At 40.9% G+C, this 17,798-nt stretch overlaps 1 protein-coding gene across 1 annotated transcript in view; it reads left to right on the forward strand.

Annotated features, from left to right (window-relative positions):
* The window catches only part of IMPG1 (interphotoreceptor matrix proteoglycan 1), a 115,365-nt gene that overhangs the window by 65,559 nt on the left and 32,008 nt on the right, over positions 1 to 17,798 (forward strand).

The raw sequence follows: 17,798 nt of genomic DNA on the forward strand, positions 1-17,798 counted from the left end.
ATGTGTTCCTGTATGCCATGCACAGGCTAACCATTGATACTGTCTGTCCTGCTCTGTGTGTTTCTTTGGTGCCCATTAGCTCCTGTGTAATTGATCAATAAGGAAGTCAGGAAACACTGAAGGCCTCTTGGTTCACTTTCAAATGTCCAAGAATGTCCATTTTGAGGCAATTGGGTCAAACTTGCTCACAGTTAAAGAGAAATCTTTAGTAATATAGGAAGACCTTACAAAAAAAAACCTGAAAATTCTACAGAAGAGCCTTTTTTTTAGTGCAAGAAGCAGCTGATTTAATGGCTTCAAGAACCACTGTGCTTTCCACTTTTTTTTGTGTGTGTGTGTGAGGAGATCAGCCCTGAGCTAACATCTGCCAATCCTCCTCTTTTTTTGCTGAGGAAGACTGGCCCTGGGCTAACATCCATGCCCTTCTTCCTCCACTTTTTATATGGGTTGCCGTCACAGCATGGCTTGCCAAGCAGTGCATCGGTGCGCGCCCGGGATCCGAACCGGCGAACCCCGGGCCACCACAGCAGAGCACGTGCACTTAACCACTTGCGCCACCGGGCCGGGCTGGCCCCTGCTTTCCACTTTATACAGCTCTCGGGTGAAACTGTAAGTAAAATATTTTAAGGAAACATGAACCCCAGGATGCAAGGCTGATAAGGATGCACTGTGATTCTAAGTGCAAATGCCAGTGGAGATTTATTATATCTGATATTTTTAATAGGATTGTTACTGTTTTATTTAGGGCTCTCTTTACAAAATTCTACAGGTTTTGAGTGGTCCACCTCAATCCTATTTTCCTCATAAACCCTATGCACAATTAGTATGCAGTTTTATGGAATACAAGGTTTTTCACAAATACATATATGGCATGATAGCAAATTATATTTGGTTTATATGATTACCAGTGAATAAATGTTAACTGCATGATATAGTTATTTACTTCTGCATTACAAACCACCCCTAAAGTTAGCTGCTTAAAACAGCAAGCATTTATTTTACCCATGTATCTTAAATTTGGGCAGGAATAACTGGGGACAGCTCTTCTCTGCTGCATGTTGTGTCAGAGTATCTCAGCTGGTGTTGAAGGTCTTTTTCCAGGATGGTTCGCTCACATGGCTGGCAAATCAGTGCTCGACCTGAGCTGTTGGCTGCAGACCTGTTTGGTCTCTCCATGGGCCTGCTGGGGCTTCCTCACAGCATGGCAGCGGGGTTCAAAGAGCAAGGATTGCAGGAGACGGACAGTGGAAGCTGCCCATCTCTGAAGGGCCGAGAAGCAGCGTCAGTTTCTCACATGCTAACGGCTAGGCAGCCACAGAGCCTGTCTTGATTCACGAAGAGGAGACACAGACCTTCTCTCTTGACAGGAGAAGTATCAACCACAATCCACACCAACCACTATTTTGACCTCCAAATCATGTAAAAGTTGGTTGGATAAAACAAAACAAACCTTAATGGTGAAATGACTGATATTAAATGCTCACTGGATTCCTTTCTTTCATTATAATATCATAAAACCTTATTATAAGATCACCATTTCAGGTAGATTAATAAAAATGATAGTATATCTATGATAAAAGTCATTGTATTTTCAAAATTCCTTTACTGTTCTCATTTTATTTACATATTCCTTCCGTCCATGATTATAGTCTAAGAACACTAAAGCTGGAAGGAATCTTAGACATATTGTGGTTAAGCTACTGTGTTTCACAGATAAGAAAAACCAATGCTAGAGATGTGAAGTGCCTTGCTCTAGGTCACAGCACAGCTGGTCACAAAGCCAGGACCATCACTCAAGTTTCCTCCATCTGTTACACTATGTTTGGCTTTAGTAGCCCCATCATTTAAAAAAAACTATTCCCTCACACTTGCTTTGCCCTCAAACCGCAACCTCTTCTCTCTCTATTTCACTACACTGTCAATTTTTTTTAAATAGTCTAGCCGTCTGGGTCTTCACTATTTTACCTCCTAATCACCACAAAATTTCACAAGAATTCACCTCTAACCACGTATCACAGGGACACAACTTCACAAAATCACAGATGACTTCCTAATTGATCCACGTAGCAGTCTCATTTCGACCTTCCTTTTCCCCGATATTTCTGGCATGTCGCTCTGGCTGACACCTCCCTTCTTGAAACTCCTTCTTCCTTTGGCTTCAACAAAATGACTCCTTCTTGGTTCCTCTCATATTCTCTGACTGCTACACCTCATTCCCCTGCACTGGGGCTTCTTAGTAGATGTTTTATAATTTGTTTATTAAAATCCTACCTCACTCAAAAAAAAATTTATGTTGATTTACAGACATGCATGAAATACAATAAGATTTTATTTTAAAGAATTGAAAGCAAAATGGAAGAAAAGGTAAAACAAAGATAAGGCAGATGATTCCTGGAGTAACGAAAATGTTCTGGAACTGGATAGAGGTGGTGGTTGCAAAACATTGTGAATTGACTAATTCATAATTGCTAAATCATTCACTTTAAAACAACTAATTTTATGCTATGTTTTATCTCAATAATTTTTTTTAAAAATAGGATGACTCTGTAGGGAAAATTGTATATAAAATAAACATCATAAATTTCTTTAAGCTTGCTTTAGGTGGCTCATGAATTTGGCTCTGAGCTTCTTAGCAAAAGTGCAGTGAAGAAAACACAACCACTCGTGTGATTTAGAGTTTGCGTGCTTACAGCATGATAATTGCTTAGGAGGAAAAATTTCTCCTGTGGGACCTCATAATGGAGAGAGTCTGGGTTATGGTGAACCATGTCCTGTCTGCATCTCCCTACTGTATAAAATCAGTGCCAGGTGTTGCCTTAAGGCCCTCACTGGAGATGCATAAGAAATGCCAGAGCCCAGGTCATTACAGCAGTTCTATGAGCGGCTGGGTTCTGATAGTCTGCCTTAATTCAAGGATTGATTTTAGAGTATCTAGAGGAATGAATGTGCTACATAACTTTCAGTCAATGCTCCGTAAATAAAAATTATATCTCATAACTTACCTTTGGTTAGTATTGACCAAGAAACACCATATTTGCGGGCATGGGCCTAGAGTGCAAATAGTCTATGTTGCCAATTAAAGGCAGATCCATATGCTTTCATGATCAGCTCAACTGGGATAGAAATGATGTGTTTTAGTGAAAAATGAAGACCCTAACTAGGAAATATCCTGATAAAAAGGCATTTCACTTATATACATGGAAATGAGAAAAAAGGGGCACTCTAGACAAAACCATGGCTTCCCTCCCTCATAACAGTTCTGGGTCTCTCCCATGCACGGGGAAAATGACAACTAGGACTCTGAAGTTCTACACCATGGTATTACTGAGATAATTTTAGCCTGGAAAATTTTTAAGGTTAGTGTCACCAAATACCCACAAGGCCATTAAAATCTCAATAAAGCACTCACAAATCTCTCAGCTTAAGCAGTTTAATTTAGTAGTTAATCCCATGAGATAAAGTACTTGCAAAGTATGCCTCTAGAACACTAAATGAATTGGTATCTTGTATAGAATTCTGAGATCTTCTATTACTAATTTTTTTTAGGATAGTTGATCCCAAGCCACTCCTTCCTTGCAGAGCCAATTATCTAAGATCACTCCTATTTCATAAAAATGAGAGTCATAAACATGTTGGAGAAACTCAACATTCTGTCTTCCACATAGCGTGCTGCAACTCGTTCACAAATAGTATCAAATCATTAGGATAGAAATTCTTTGTGTTTTGGTTTGGTTTGTTTTAGGTGTGTATAGGCAGCAATAATACATTTTTCTTTTTGCTCATTAAAATGAGCATCTGAGAAGCTCTTTAGTGTTCTCCCTCCCAAATTACAGACTTTTTCACTTGCTAGACATTCCTTTTGAGATGAAATCCCGATCTCTTAATAAATTGTAATATTTTAAGTGGTAAAAAAGCAAACTTTAGGCAGAGTTCTTCTGCTATTGGACATTTGTCTTTTATTTCCCTGTTCCAGTCTGGGTTCTCCAGAGAAACAGAACCAATAGGAGATTTTATATATGTATAAAGAGATTTGATATAAGGAGTTGGCTCATGTGGTTATGGAGGCTGAGAAGTCCCAAGATCTGCAGTCAGCAAGTTGGAGACCCTAGAAAGCCAATGGTGTACCTTCCACTCTGAGTCCGAGCTTAAGTTACAAGGCAGGAATACCAATGTCGCAGTTCAAAGATAATCAGGCAGAGAGTGGATTCTTCCTTACTTAGCCTTTTTGTCCTATTCAGGCCTTCAACAGATTGGATGAGGCCCACCCACATTAGAAAGAGCCATCTGCTTTACTCAGTATACCAATTTAAATGTTAACCTCAGCCAGAAACAGCCTCACAGACACATTCAGAATAATGTTTAAACAAATATCTGGACACCCCATGGCCCAGTCAAGTTGACACATAAAATGAGCTATTACATCTCCCATCTAGGTAATATGCTAAAATCACCACACGTTTCCAATTTCTCTTAACCTCACCTCAGCCTTTGACTCCCTTGAAAGGAATCAATGAGATGAGCTAAGTTGAATGAACTCAACAGAGAACCCAGCTGCTAATGTTCCATGAGGTTAAAGATTCGGTCTGTCTCTGTTCATTGCCGTGTCATCAGTGTCCAACCAGATGCCTGGCACTAACTAGATAGGCAATTAATATATGTTGGGTGAATTGAAGGAATTAATGAGTGAATTTGTATCATAATACCTCCATGAAAGTCAGAGTTTATGGGAATAATTTGATTATTTCCCTTTTTGCTCTACCTGCTAAGAAGCTCAGAGAAGCCAATTAAGTGGTCCTAACACAGTAGTCAGCTATCTATTCTGGTCACACCACTCACCATTGCCAAAATACATCATCCATATTCATGCTTTTGTGCCTTTGCACAAATTATTTTCTCTCATGCCTGTAATGTCCTTGCTTTCTTCTAGTCTGATGACCTCCTACTCATACTTTAAGCTCCAGCTAACATGCCACACCCTCTATGAGCTTTCCCCAACTGCTCCCTGAAAAAACTCATAATTACCGTCTGTTCCCTGACTCCATAGCAGAAAGTGTATGTGACGCCATCAAACATTCACCACTCAGTATTGAAATCATGAGCGTGCATGTCTGGGACCCTTTCAGGACTGAATTCCTGAAGTGAGAGAATGTGTGCTTGGTCCTTTTCTTTCAACCCCTGCACTGAGCTCAGTGTCTGGCACACGACTGGGGTTTCATAACTGTCTGTGACTGTCCTCGACCTCCTTGGCCTGTCGGTGTTTCCAGTCTCAGACAGTAAACTCCTGGAGGGTGTGCCCCTCCGTGTCCGTCCTCACGCTGCTCCGGAGACGCCCCGACGTAGGGCGACATTCCGTATTGGTAAACGCTTCTGCCCAAGTGAGAGTACTGAAGAACTTGAAGCAGCTCCACATAATGTATTAACTACCACACCGATTGATGTGTAGGCATAAAGTGAAAAAAACACGCAAGAAGCCACTTTCCTAGCCAAAAGATTTACGTATCTTAACTCTCGACCAGAAACACCTGGCAAAGATGTTGCTCATCATCTTAGGATGAAAATTGCTCCATTCTAGGATGAAAGGATAAGAGTAAGACTCAGAGTGGTTTGTAAGAAAACCTCAGTGGAACTTTAAGCCACAGTGGTCAATATTTTTGCCTTTTCTTCCTTGTCCTTCTAAATCAAGGACCAAACAGTAAGTTTTCCTAACAGGGGTATGCTGTTTATAAAAATTGTTCAGAATGATCCACGAGGAAAATGTCATCTGAAGGAAGAAAGGATGTCCATTCAGCAAAGATTTGCAGTTACACTCCATCTCTGGATCCAATCTGCATAATGCCCAGAGAAAGATGAAAAGTAAATTGAAGTCCATCCAGTTCTCAGATTTGGTAATTCTAGATTTAACCTGGATGTCAGGTGAGATAGTACTGTCCTTCAAAATTTAAATTTGGGGAATTCAATGCCTTGCTCCAAATTTTGTCAGTTTCCAAGAAAAGTCTTGTTCTGACTTTCTGCTCCCTACTAAACTGATATTACTCCATCTCCCTGCCTGAATCTGTTCTCTCCTCTCTCTCCCTCCCCTTTGGGTCTAGATTCGTGGTCTAGATTTCTGTGACTATCTCTCGTCACCGTTCAGAGATGAGTAGATCGGACTTCATTGCAGGTTGAGGTGGTGAGGACAGGAGGAGGTCACAATGCAGTACCACCCATCAAGCAACCTCAAGTTAGATACTCAACCTCCCTGTTTTAAAATATCTGTCACACCCTCCACCAGAAACTTCTCACTGGCCAACACTGCCCTCCTGCTCTGTGCTGTTAAGCCCTCATTCCTTCAAACTCTCCTCATGACCACCCTTTCTCCAGGCTCTTACCAATTCCCTCCCCAAACTATGATCCGATTTTTATGCAGAGTAGTGGTCTGTTTAATCCCTTTCCTACATTTTACTGAACAGACATCACTTGTTTCTAAGATAAATTCTGCCACTTGTACAAGAGCAAAAGCAGGTAGAAGCGGTTGTCATTGGAAATTATGTCATTCTCTTCCTTCCACGCTGACAGTCCTTCACATGAACACACTCACGTACATATTCAGATGACAATATGTACCAAGCAGTTTTCAGTAACTCTTGACAATTTCATCTCACCTAATGCCGCTGTTTCTCCTTCTTTCCTCCTTCCTAAGGGGAGCTCTCTTTCTCCTCCTCCATATCGTGTAAGTCCATTCTCTGGTTTTACCTCATATGGCACTAGTGCACATTGACTTCCCCAAGGGCCCCATATAGCTTCTCTGCACATCTTTAGATGGGAGACGGGTCTCCCATCACAGGTGAATTCCAGGGGCACTGTAGGCCACAGACTCAAGCAAATTCTTCATATGCTAGTAAACCACACAGCAAAGATTTCAACAAATTCACTTAATTAGTAGTGGCTCTCTGGGATGCTGTGCTCATTCATTTATTCATTCAACAAATATTTATGTTGTGCTTATTAGGGGATAAATGGTAGACAAAGCAGATACACTCCATGACTGTAGTGGTTTGAATTTCTCTAAAACAGACCCTGAGACAGGATTCACTTACAAGGAGTTTGTTTCAGAGGTTATCCCCAGAAACCTGGTAAAGGAATGGGGGCTGAAACAGGGAAGAGAAGGAGACCAGCGCAGCCAGTTGGCATGTGACTGCTGGAGCTCGTCAGTGGTGTGCTGGGAGATGTTTAACAAACAGTCTAAAAAAATAATGGGATATATATGCATACGGAAGTTTATTATAAAATTGTGGTGGTACAAAGGGTATGTAACACACAATTTACAACTAATAAAATGTAAATATTTTTTATTATCAATTCTATATAGCCAATTGATTCTCCTAAGGAAGTAATGTTTAAACTGAGATCTAAATGACAGGAAGGCAAAAATAAAAATTAGGGCGGATGGTGAAGAGTGGTTTGGGCAGAGGGGAGAGGTTACCCAGAGATTGGGAAGAGCAAGTTCTTCTACCCACCAAGGCTGGAGAGACAAACGCTGGAGGTGGTATTACCAGAATCCAGGGGCCAGCTCACCTGAGGGCAGGTGGAAGGCTGGAGCGCCTGTCCAGTGCGAGCTGGAGACACAGAGGAGAGAGAATTGTTGCCGGAGCAGTGACTTGAGGCACACAGGGAGGAGGAGAAATAGCCCCTGCTTTTTCCTACCCCTGCCCACCAATGCCCACGTTGGCCAAACCCAGCCAGAAACCACATGGTACAGAGGCCTCTGAAATGCAACCTGCAGGGCTCAGCAGCCCGCCCCCACCACCCCTGACAGAGAGCAGAGGGGAAGGACTGAGGGAAACCAGGCCCAGGGGCAGCTCAGAGCCCAAGTCTTAAGGGGTCCCATCATCGAGTACCAACACAGCAGTTGTAGTAACATCATGAAACATTGCTCAGCTGGCATCAATCCAGAGCTCTCGCAGTGCAATCTCTGCATTTCCAATATTGTGGGAACACATAGGTCATTGTGCTTCAAAACTGTCCCTTTACTATTTGCACATAATTAAAAACAGGAGGCTCTCTCCCTATGTATTAAGTAATTTTTTTTCTTTTTCTTTTTCTTTTTTTGAGGAAGATTGGCCCTGCGCTAACATCTGTTGCCAATCTTCCTCTTTTTTCTTTTTTCTCTCCAAAGCCCCAGTACATTGTTGTGTATCATAGTTGTAGAGTTGTAGCTGTTCTATGTGGGATGCCGCCTCAGCAAGACTTGTGAGCGGTGAGTAGGTCCGTGCCCAGGATCCGAACCAGCGAACCCCGGACCGCCGAAGCAGAACTCACAAACTTAACCACTGCTCCACCAGGCCGGCCCCTGTATTAAGTAATTTTAAAGTTGCTACAGAATTGCTTATTTTCGCCAGGGAAATATCTCCTTATGTACCCAAATCTATCAGTTTCAATAAAGCAATAAACAGCATAATCACCCGGGAGAGTTCCCATTTAGTGCTGACAGCTTCTTGATGTAATTATCCCTTTTAGCTGCCCTCTAATTGAAGCAATCTCTCTCTATCTTTTTATACTCTTACCACTATCTTGTTTTCCCGTGCCCCAGGGACACTCTCTAGACAAGTGGATGGATAAATGGATGGAGGAATGGGTGATAGAAGATGGATAGATGTTAATGATAATGATCATGTCCCTGGATTTTCAATATGGGGGTGCTCCCAGCCTTTCTTTTGGTGGCAGTGGGAATCATAAAGTACCATGGATGATGCAGGGTCATAGATGCAAAATGTGAACCTCATCAATGTAACACTTTATCTTCAAACCATAGTAAAAATGTTAAAGTAAAAGTAGAAGAGGATGGTTTGCTCAGAAAGATAGTAATGATTCAGGCATTCTTCACTGCAGGTGAGGAGAGTCTGAATATATTTTCTTTATTCAGATAGTAAATAATAAACTGAATTATTGCCTGAATTATTCAGATTTTCTTCTTCACATTCACATTCCCTATGCATTCAGCCTTTACAGAATACTATAATCCTTCCCACCCCACACACACCACCTACAATGTCCTATGGAGTTGAATTTTTTTTATGACTTAAAGTTAATATATGATTAGGATGTGATTTCTTCATATACAGTTCATTGCTCTTAATAGATCTTGCAAATTCTTCAAACTCTGCTGTAAAATAAAAGCCAATGAAATATCATATTTTAGGTACAGTTGTCAATACCAAGGGCGTGAAATTAACCAGGCATCTATCGCACTGCAGGCAGTGTAAGTGCTTTTGGTAGGTCACTTGGTGATGGGTAATGCTTAGAAATTTGAGTTTGAAATAGCTCCAACTGGAACTATTAAAGTATTCAAAAAAAGTTTATGCTTCTAACTTATCTTTTGAAAACAGAAATTTAGAACCAGTCTCTTGCATTCTTCCCTTCTTTGCACATTACAATTCCCACTAACTAATAGAATGTGATGTACTTTAGGAATATCTTCAAAATATGTGTTCACAGAACCAACATACAGAATGCATTGAGGCAGGAAGTGATTGTTGGAAGTGGCTGAAATACAAATATCTTCTGTATCTCTAACTTGGCCAAAACCGCTAAACACTATCACACCAGTTCTCTTCTGTGGGGGATTTTTTCCATTAGGAAGTAGCAAAAAAAGACGTTAACCAGCTTGAATTGACAACATCCTGGAAATTCAAACATGCTTTTTAACATGTATTTGCTTTTTAACAAGTTCTATAGATATACAGCAGGAAATGTCATTTTTTTTCCAAAATGATATTCATTGATATAAAAGGCATTTTAAATATCAAATGGAAGAATGTTTCTAAAGGAACTTCAATGTGGTCACATTATGGATTTGATACTCTTCAGAGTTCAAACCCACTACTGCCTAAAGTTGAATTTCCTTGCTTTTAATTAAATTAATTCTAAAGAGTTCCCCTTTTGTGGACTTCACAGGTTTTGGTATTAAAGGTAAATGTTCATGTAGCTCTTCTTGATCCGAGTCTTGACCAGCAAAATGCAATACAGTGACTCCTCTGGGTGAAGTAGGAACTAGGAGGACAGAGGGCAGAATGTTTTACGTCCTCTGCGCGGGCAGATCCCCACTGGGCAGATCTTCACTGTGCTTCCGTCACTGGGTTTTCCCAGAACAAATTGTAGAACCTTTTCTCTACCTGTGTTCTCAAATGTTTCCATGAATCAGAATCCCTGGAGGGCTTGTAAAACACAGATTGCTGGGCCCTTCCCTCAGAGTTTCTGATTCAGGTGGTCTGTGTGGGGCAAATGTGCACTTCTGACCAGTTCTAGGGGGACTCTGCTGCAGCTGGGGCCTCGAGCACGCTTAGAAAGCCACTGCTCCGCCGTGACGGCTGTGACTATAGCTGACATTTGGGCTTTAACATTTTCACAGCTGTTCCATGCCTTTTTATTCAATTGATGTATTTCTAAGCCACCCCATAAGATGCATGGAATAGCTATTCTCTCCGTTTTCCAGATTATAAATAAGAAGCCCTGGGGCTTCTCCCCCTGTGTTCCCTGTCTCAATGAGTATAGCCACCACCAGTGGGAGCGCCCACACTGGAAACCTCCGGGTCACCCAGACTCCCTCCTCTCACTTTCCATCCAGCCACCCATCCAACCTATGCTGACTTTTCTCCCTGTCTTGTGGGTGTCTTGCTCTCCTCCACTCCTGTGTCCTTGCACATATTCGCTCTTCCTGATAACCTTACTACTCATGGTTAAGTTTTTCTAGAAAAATGTTTCATCAGGTTTGACATATAATATGAAATAGGATGAGTTAACCTTTTATACATATCTAGTATATTTTGTCCTCTTTTTAGTATTTCAGTGATCCCAATTTCTCCTTTAAGTTTGCTCATTTTGTGGTACATCTTTTTAAAAATTCACCATTCGACAAGTGTGTGATTGTGTCTGAAACTGTCTTGCTTGGAACACACGAGGCACAGCTGGCGAGACGTCCCCTTCAGGTGGGAGCCCGAGTAGCCAACCCCCTATCCAGCGTGGAATCAGACTCCCATTTCTCAGACCTGATTCCACCTGCTTTTTCTTATCACAAGCGCTTCTACCCTTCAGTCTTTCCATTTTTCCCTTCGGCTCATTAATTTCAGCACTAGCCTCACCAAGGCCTGGGGTTTAACAGAGTGAGCTGCTCTTCTGAGAACAAGTTTATTGCTAATAAATGCAATTACTCATCTATTGTGAAATTTTATGAGAAATATAGACAAGGCTTTTGTATAAATTGTCACACTCACAATTGTTAAAATGCACTTGATGTAATTTTCCTTCACTTGAATTTCTACAGTCTGTGTTTTTACTGTAAAAATGTTTCTCTGGACTCTTTGCTTCGAGATTGCTCGAATCTCAGCTTCCATACTCTCCCTAACCAAAATGGGGACGAGGGGTCATTGTCAGTAGACCTGCTCCTCCCAGCACTTAAAGACCATTACATCACCTGGAAAATAAGATTTAAGTGGTCTAGAGATTCATTATTGAAAAGTAAAAAGCTGATCTTTATTTTTATATCATGTTAGGGAACCCACGTGCCCCTGATTGGCAAGGTCATTGTTCTGTGCTATAAGTAGCGCATAATCCACAAAGATTCAGCAGTGCCATTCACTGGGTGTCCCCACTACCCACCCCTTGTCCATCCAACTCCCTACAGCATATGTTAGGTCTAGCACCTTGCTAAGCTACTGTTGTTCTTTGAGACCATGGCTATATTGTAGCGCTAAGTACCTCACCACTGATATTATACTGAGAGTGTATTAATCTTTCTGTGCCTCAGTTTCTTTATCTGCACAGTGAAGATGACAGCACCTCATAACTTAGATGTGACCTCTAGGTGTGAGAACACACACAGAGGTGCTCTGCCGATTGGAGCCATTGCCGTATCCTCAGCTGCTGGAAACACCTGACAAGGGACTGGGTTTATCTTGTCAATTGCTACTGCCCTGGTGCCTTACAGGTCGTTGGCAGACAGTAGATAGTCGAGCATGCATACTTGAATGAATGAAGCCCTGGCAAAGAGGAAAACATCAACAACTTTTGGCTTTTTTTGTGGAAATAAAATGGATATGTTAAGAAAATTGAGCTTTAGGGGCCAGCCTGGTGGTGTAGTGGTTAAGTTCACATGCTCTGCTTTGGCGGCTGAGGGTTCACGGGTTCGGTTCCCCAGGCATGGACCTAATCCTTGATTAGGTGTCCTTGATGAGAGTGGACAGTGCTCAGCAGCCATGCTGTGGCGGCGTCCCACAGACAAAACAGAGGAAGACTGGCACGGATGTCAGCTTAGGGTGAACCTTCCTCACCAAAAATATAATTAAATGAATAAATAAATAAATAAAATTGAGCTTTAGTGCTGAGCCTGTCGTAAGTTCATTCTGAGCAGGACTTTTAAGTTTTCTCAGCCTCAGATTCTTTATCTGTAGATGGGGATAAACACATCTCAAAGAGGCATTAATAGACATAAGTGAAATAAAGAACGAGGCTAGGGAAAAGAAAACAATAACAAAATGTGCCAGCAGTGAAAGAGTATGTTGGGAGTCATTAAAAGGAAACACAGGGCTGGCCCCGTGGCACAAGTAGTTAAGTATGCACGCTCCGCTGGGGCAGCCTGGGGTTCGAAGGTTCGGATCCCGGGCGCGCACCAACCCGCCGCTTGTCAAGCCATGCTGTGGCCACGCCCCATATAAAGTGGAGGAAGATGGGCACGGTTGTTAGCCCAGGGCCAGTCTTCCTCAGCAAAAAGGGGAGGATTGGCAGATGTTAGCTCAGGGCCGATCTTCCTCACACCAAAAAAATAAAAATAAAAAATAAATAAATAAAAGAAAACACGGAGGAAGCACACAAAGGCCTCATCTTGGATGCAAAGACTCCCTGCAGCCCCAGATGAGCTGCACAGCCTGTGAGTGTGAGAGTCTGGAGAGGGCAGACCCAGACAACACAGGAAGACAGGACAGAGAGCAGGACAAAAGGCCGCCGGAAGGTTTGTGTTTACGGAGTATTTAAGTAACTGAGGTTGGATCAAACAACGGGGAAAGCTTTGGTTTGGTATGGCAAATAAATTACAAATTTGTATGCAATATAATTACCTTTTACAATGTTTATTAAAACCTCTGAGAATCATTTTGGATAAAATATGTAGAAATACTTTGCAAGGTATAAAATGTCAATGGAATAAAATTACTTGGTATTTTGTAGCTAAATCATCACAATTAGTGAGTGCACCATGAAGTCACTCAAAACTTTGAGATTTGGAGAATTTAGAGTTCCTGCTTTAAAAAGAGCTCCAAGTCTTCCCGTTCAAAAAACTAACACTCTGAGATAGAGCAGAAAATCCTAACACTGCACAGGTTGTTACTGGTGCTGCTAGGTCTTTAGCACACCTGGAATTCTTTATGGAATGAAGTGAGGTTTAAATAAATAAAATTTATGCTTAAATCTTTGGCAATAATCTTAATTTGCCAATTTCCAAACAATTAGAAAAACTTTAAGAAAAGATTGATTAAATCAATTTATAATCTTCTCTTTCATATAATTGGATCTTTCTATTATATGTTAAACTAAAAGCATAATACACATTATTAATATCACAGGAGCTCTATCCATTATTTATTGTATGTTGTGTATCTTAAAGTAACGACTTGCCTTTGGTATACCAAGAAATTATTTTAGATACCACATCCTCAGATGTACTGGTTCTCAATGCTGACTGCTCATTAGAATGACCTGAAGTATGTCTTCCAACATACCAGTGCAGGGCCTAATTGTCTAATTGAATTCCTTTGCAGAAGGGCCCGGATATTGGTACAGTTCTGAAAACTCCCCAGGATTCTAATATACACTCGGGGCAGAGAATTTCTCAGCCTGTTGATTCATGTCCAAACATCTCAACTGAATTCCATTAACTGCCTTTGACAAATGTTAAAGTATAATTTTTTTTAAAGGGGTAAAATCATGACTCTCATTCAAATGTAAAATGAACACGTCGAAGATTTTATTTAACTCATTAGTTAATGAGGGAACCAATAAGATGTTACAGCTAGTTCAAAGGAGACTCCAAAGACAGACAAAATATAAGCCACATGTAAGCAAACTACAGCCAAATCCAGCCTACAACTTGTTTTTGTACAGCCCACAAGCTAAGTATGGTTTTTATATTTCTAAATCATTGAAAAAAGTCAAAAAGAAAAATATCTTGTGACACGAAAATTACATGAAATTCAATTTCAGCACTCATACACACAGCCGTGCCCATTGGCTTACTATGGCTACTTTACAGCCACAACAGCATAGCTGAGTAGTTGCAATAGAGACCATACAACCTATACAGCCTGAAATATTTAATATTTGGCCCTTTTCAGAAAAAGTTTGCCAACCACTGATATGAGCAGTCAGGAATGCTGACACAAATTTGCAAATTGATGCAAAACTGATCAAAATCCACCCAGCAATAAAATAGAATGTTTGGAATCGTGTCTTCCACAGGAGGGAGATCAATGGCATCTCCATCAGACACGATTTGCTTGCATCTCTGTGAGCTAGAATTATTTGCCTTACCATTAGTTTTCTATAGCTTACGGGTTGTAAAATAGCCCAGTCAAAGACAACGAAAAGCATAGAACTCTCTAAAATTAGATAACCCCCAAAGTTCTGCTAGCCGAAGCTCAGCGTTCCCTGGAAAAGACACCCAGTGATCTTTTAAACCCATTCACAATCTTTCACAATTTTTCCCAACACAAACTAAACTACATTAACTTTTTCAAGACATCAGAGATGTCTCGAACACTCTGAACAGAACTCATTTTATTCCAGATGTGGTTAGGACCTGGCCAGACCCCTGTTTTATAACACATCTTCTCTGCCTGCTCTAGGAGCTTGGCACACACAAGTGACGACCACTGCTGCCTGACCCCTGCTTGTCAGCTTCTCATTCACAGACCAAACACAAGTCGTTCTTGGGCATGTGCAGACCCCTATGCAGTGGGCTCCCAAATGGAAGGCCCTGGGTCTGCCCTCAGTCAGGATATGTTCCTGGCACCAGCATTTCTAAGCCAGTCGAGATGCTCCATTTTAGATCCAATTCACTTGTGATTTTATAGCTTCCTACTTTCCCAAAAGAAAAGGCAGCATTCCTCTAAGATTCTTATCCATGCTGCATTTCTTTCATTTATTGGTAGAAAAGCAACTCCACATAAAAACCAAGTCTCTGATCATCCTTTAGCATGCATGTTTGATTTTTAAATCAACTTTGTTTTCATTTAAACTGTTGAATATTTATTACAGTTAAGAAAATCCTCATTAAAAGTACCTTCAGTGTTTTTATGATGTTCTTATGAAAACTTCTTGTGAAATAAACAATTTTCCAAATTTGCACTGAAATGTTTGCATTATTTTAAAAATAACACTTACTTTGATCTTAGCAGTTCACAAATAAGATTGCTTAAGGTCGTTCTCTGAAGAGACTCTCTGCTGAAGCCAGACTGGCATCTCCAATGTACATCAGTTTGTACACTAACTGATCACAGCTTGTGGTTCAAAGAATTGCACTCGCTAAAATTTGCTTTCTTATATCACGTTTGGCTTTGCTTCTCACCACTTCCCTAAAGCCAGCAGGGCAGATCTTACTAGCCTCATTTCACAAACACGGACCTATCAGCTAATGAAAGTTGAGTCTCCCTCTTGTGCCTCCCAAAGCACCCTGGTTGTCCTCTTTCACAGCACTTGGCACACTTGTGATTATATGGCCAATGCTTGAAGACCGAAAGTTCCCTGAAGACAAAGGCGTGGTCTGTTGAGTTCCTCACTTGCGCCAGCAGTGCAGTGCAGTGGGTTCTGGAGTCTGGTTGTGTGCGCCCAAACCCCAGCTCGACCACTTGCAGCAGTGGGCAAGTTACTTAACCTCTGTCTGTGCCTCAGTTTTCCATCTGTGAAGTGGTCTTAATAGTACTTATCTCAGGGTGTTCTTGTAGATTTAGTTAATATGCACAATGCTTAGAACTGTGCCTGGTATATACAAAGTAATTAAAAAATGAGAGCTGGTTAGGGCTGGCCCGGTGGCGTGGCGGTTAAGTTAGCGTGCTCCACTATGGAGGCAAGTTCGCAGATTTGTATCCGGGCGCGGACCTAGGCACCACTCATCAAACCATGCTGTGGCAGTGTCCCACATAAAGTAGAGGAAGATGGGCATGGGATGTTAGCCCAGGGCCAGTCTTCCTCAGCAAAAAGAGGAGGATTGGCATCAGATGTTGGCTTAGAGCTGATCTTCCTTAAAAAATAAAAGAGAGAGAGAGCTGTTATTATGACCTAGTAAAATGCCTGGCACAAATCAAAATGCAATAAATATTTGTTAAATGAATGAATGATTGAGTGAAGTAAAAGCAGAATTGAATCAAATAGTCCAAGTCCAATGCTTTTTTACTCTTCTTCCATGCTTTCTTGAATGTACAGAAAGTTTAATTTTAGAAAAAAGTAGAATTCCAGCAAACTATCAAACAATGATTTCACTAATTCTCTATAAAAATGATCATTGGATTAACTGAAAAATTTCTCTTCTCTGGGTTTGAGTCTCTTGTCCTTGATTTTAAGCCAACATACCTTTAGAAGAACCATAAATGCATCTCTAGCAATTTATTTAAATGACCGTCTTATGCTGGTACATAGTAATTGTTCAATAAATGTTTGAGGGATGATTGATTTGGAGAATGAATGAAGAATGCGTACATACATATAATTCGGTAAAGTTAGAGCAGTGTGTAAAACAAAATGTACCAGACAACTAAGGACACAATTTTAATCAGACTATTACAATAGAGAGAACGTTCATTAGTGAGGAATGTCTCAAAGAAAAGAAGCTGGCAGCTCAGCAAGGGAGTCGTCTGTGAGTCCTGCGGGAGTCAGGAGAAAGAGTGGACAGCGAGGCTTAGAATCTAAGTCTTATGAGGAAGGGTGATTCTTTGCAGTTAGCCCTTTCCCAGAACAAAAAAAGGGCGGGGAGATTTCAGAAAGCAATGGGTTGAGGTGAGTGGCAGTTCTCAACCATAGCTATTCTCTGGTGACGCTCAGGTCAGGTTCAACCTTGTCGGCAATAATTCTCAGGGGGCCATATGGCCCTGTAGGATATGCCTGGCAAATTTGGGCGAGGGGCACTTTTTGGTCGCTACAATAATGCGAGGGCACTGCTGATGCTTAGTGGGAAGAGAAATCCTGTAACACGCAGGACAATACTATACAACAAAGAATTCATCTGCTTCCAACAAGATTTTTGTATATCTTGCCAGACATTCATGTATGTGAAAAAAAAGACTATAAACTTCTAAGCCTAGACTTTAACTCCTGTTAAAGTAAAACTTTATTAAAAGGTAAAATCATGACTCATAAAATTATAAGATGAACATGTGTCAAATATTGTGTTTAACAAATTAACTAATGACGGAACAAGTAAGATGTGATGACCAGTTTGAAGGAAAATCCAAACAACACACAATCAGCAACTAGAAATGAGGAAACAAATTTACAAATATATGCAACACTGGTCAATATCCACTGGGAAATGCTCAATTATATTCCATCTGATGAGAGTCCTTTGCCTTTCTGTGGACAAGAACAGCTTGCAGTACTGTGCGTACACTACAGCTAACAGATTGCACAGACAATAAAAGGCCCCTGGGAGTCAGATGACCTGGAAGGTGCACGAGATAAGACATTTAGTCTTCCTCATTTTTTCCTGACACTTCTTTTTTCATATAAGAATAATTTGCAAAGTATATTTTTCAAAATTTTAATTTAACCCAAGTTTTCTG

The sequence above is a fragment of the Diceros bicornis genome, chromosome 23 (genome assembly GCF_020826845.1).
Source record: "Diceros bicornis minor isolate mBicDic1 chromosome 23, mDicBic1.mat.cur, whole genome shotgun sequence".
NCBI classification, from domain to species: Eukaryota; Metazoa; Chordata; class Mammalia; order Perissodactyla; family Rhinocerotidae; genus Diceros; species Diceros bicornis.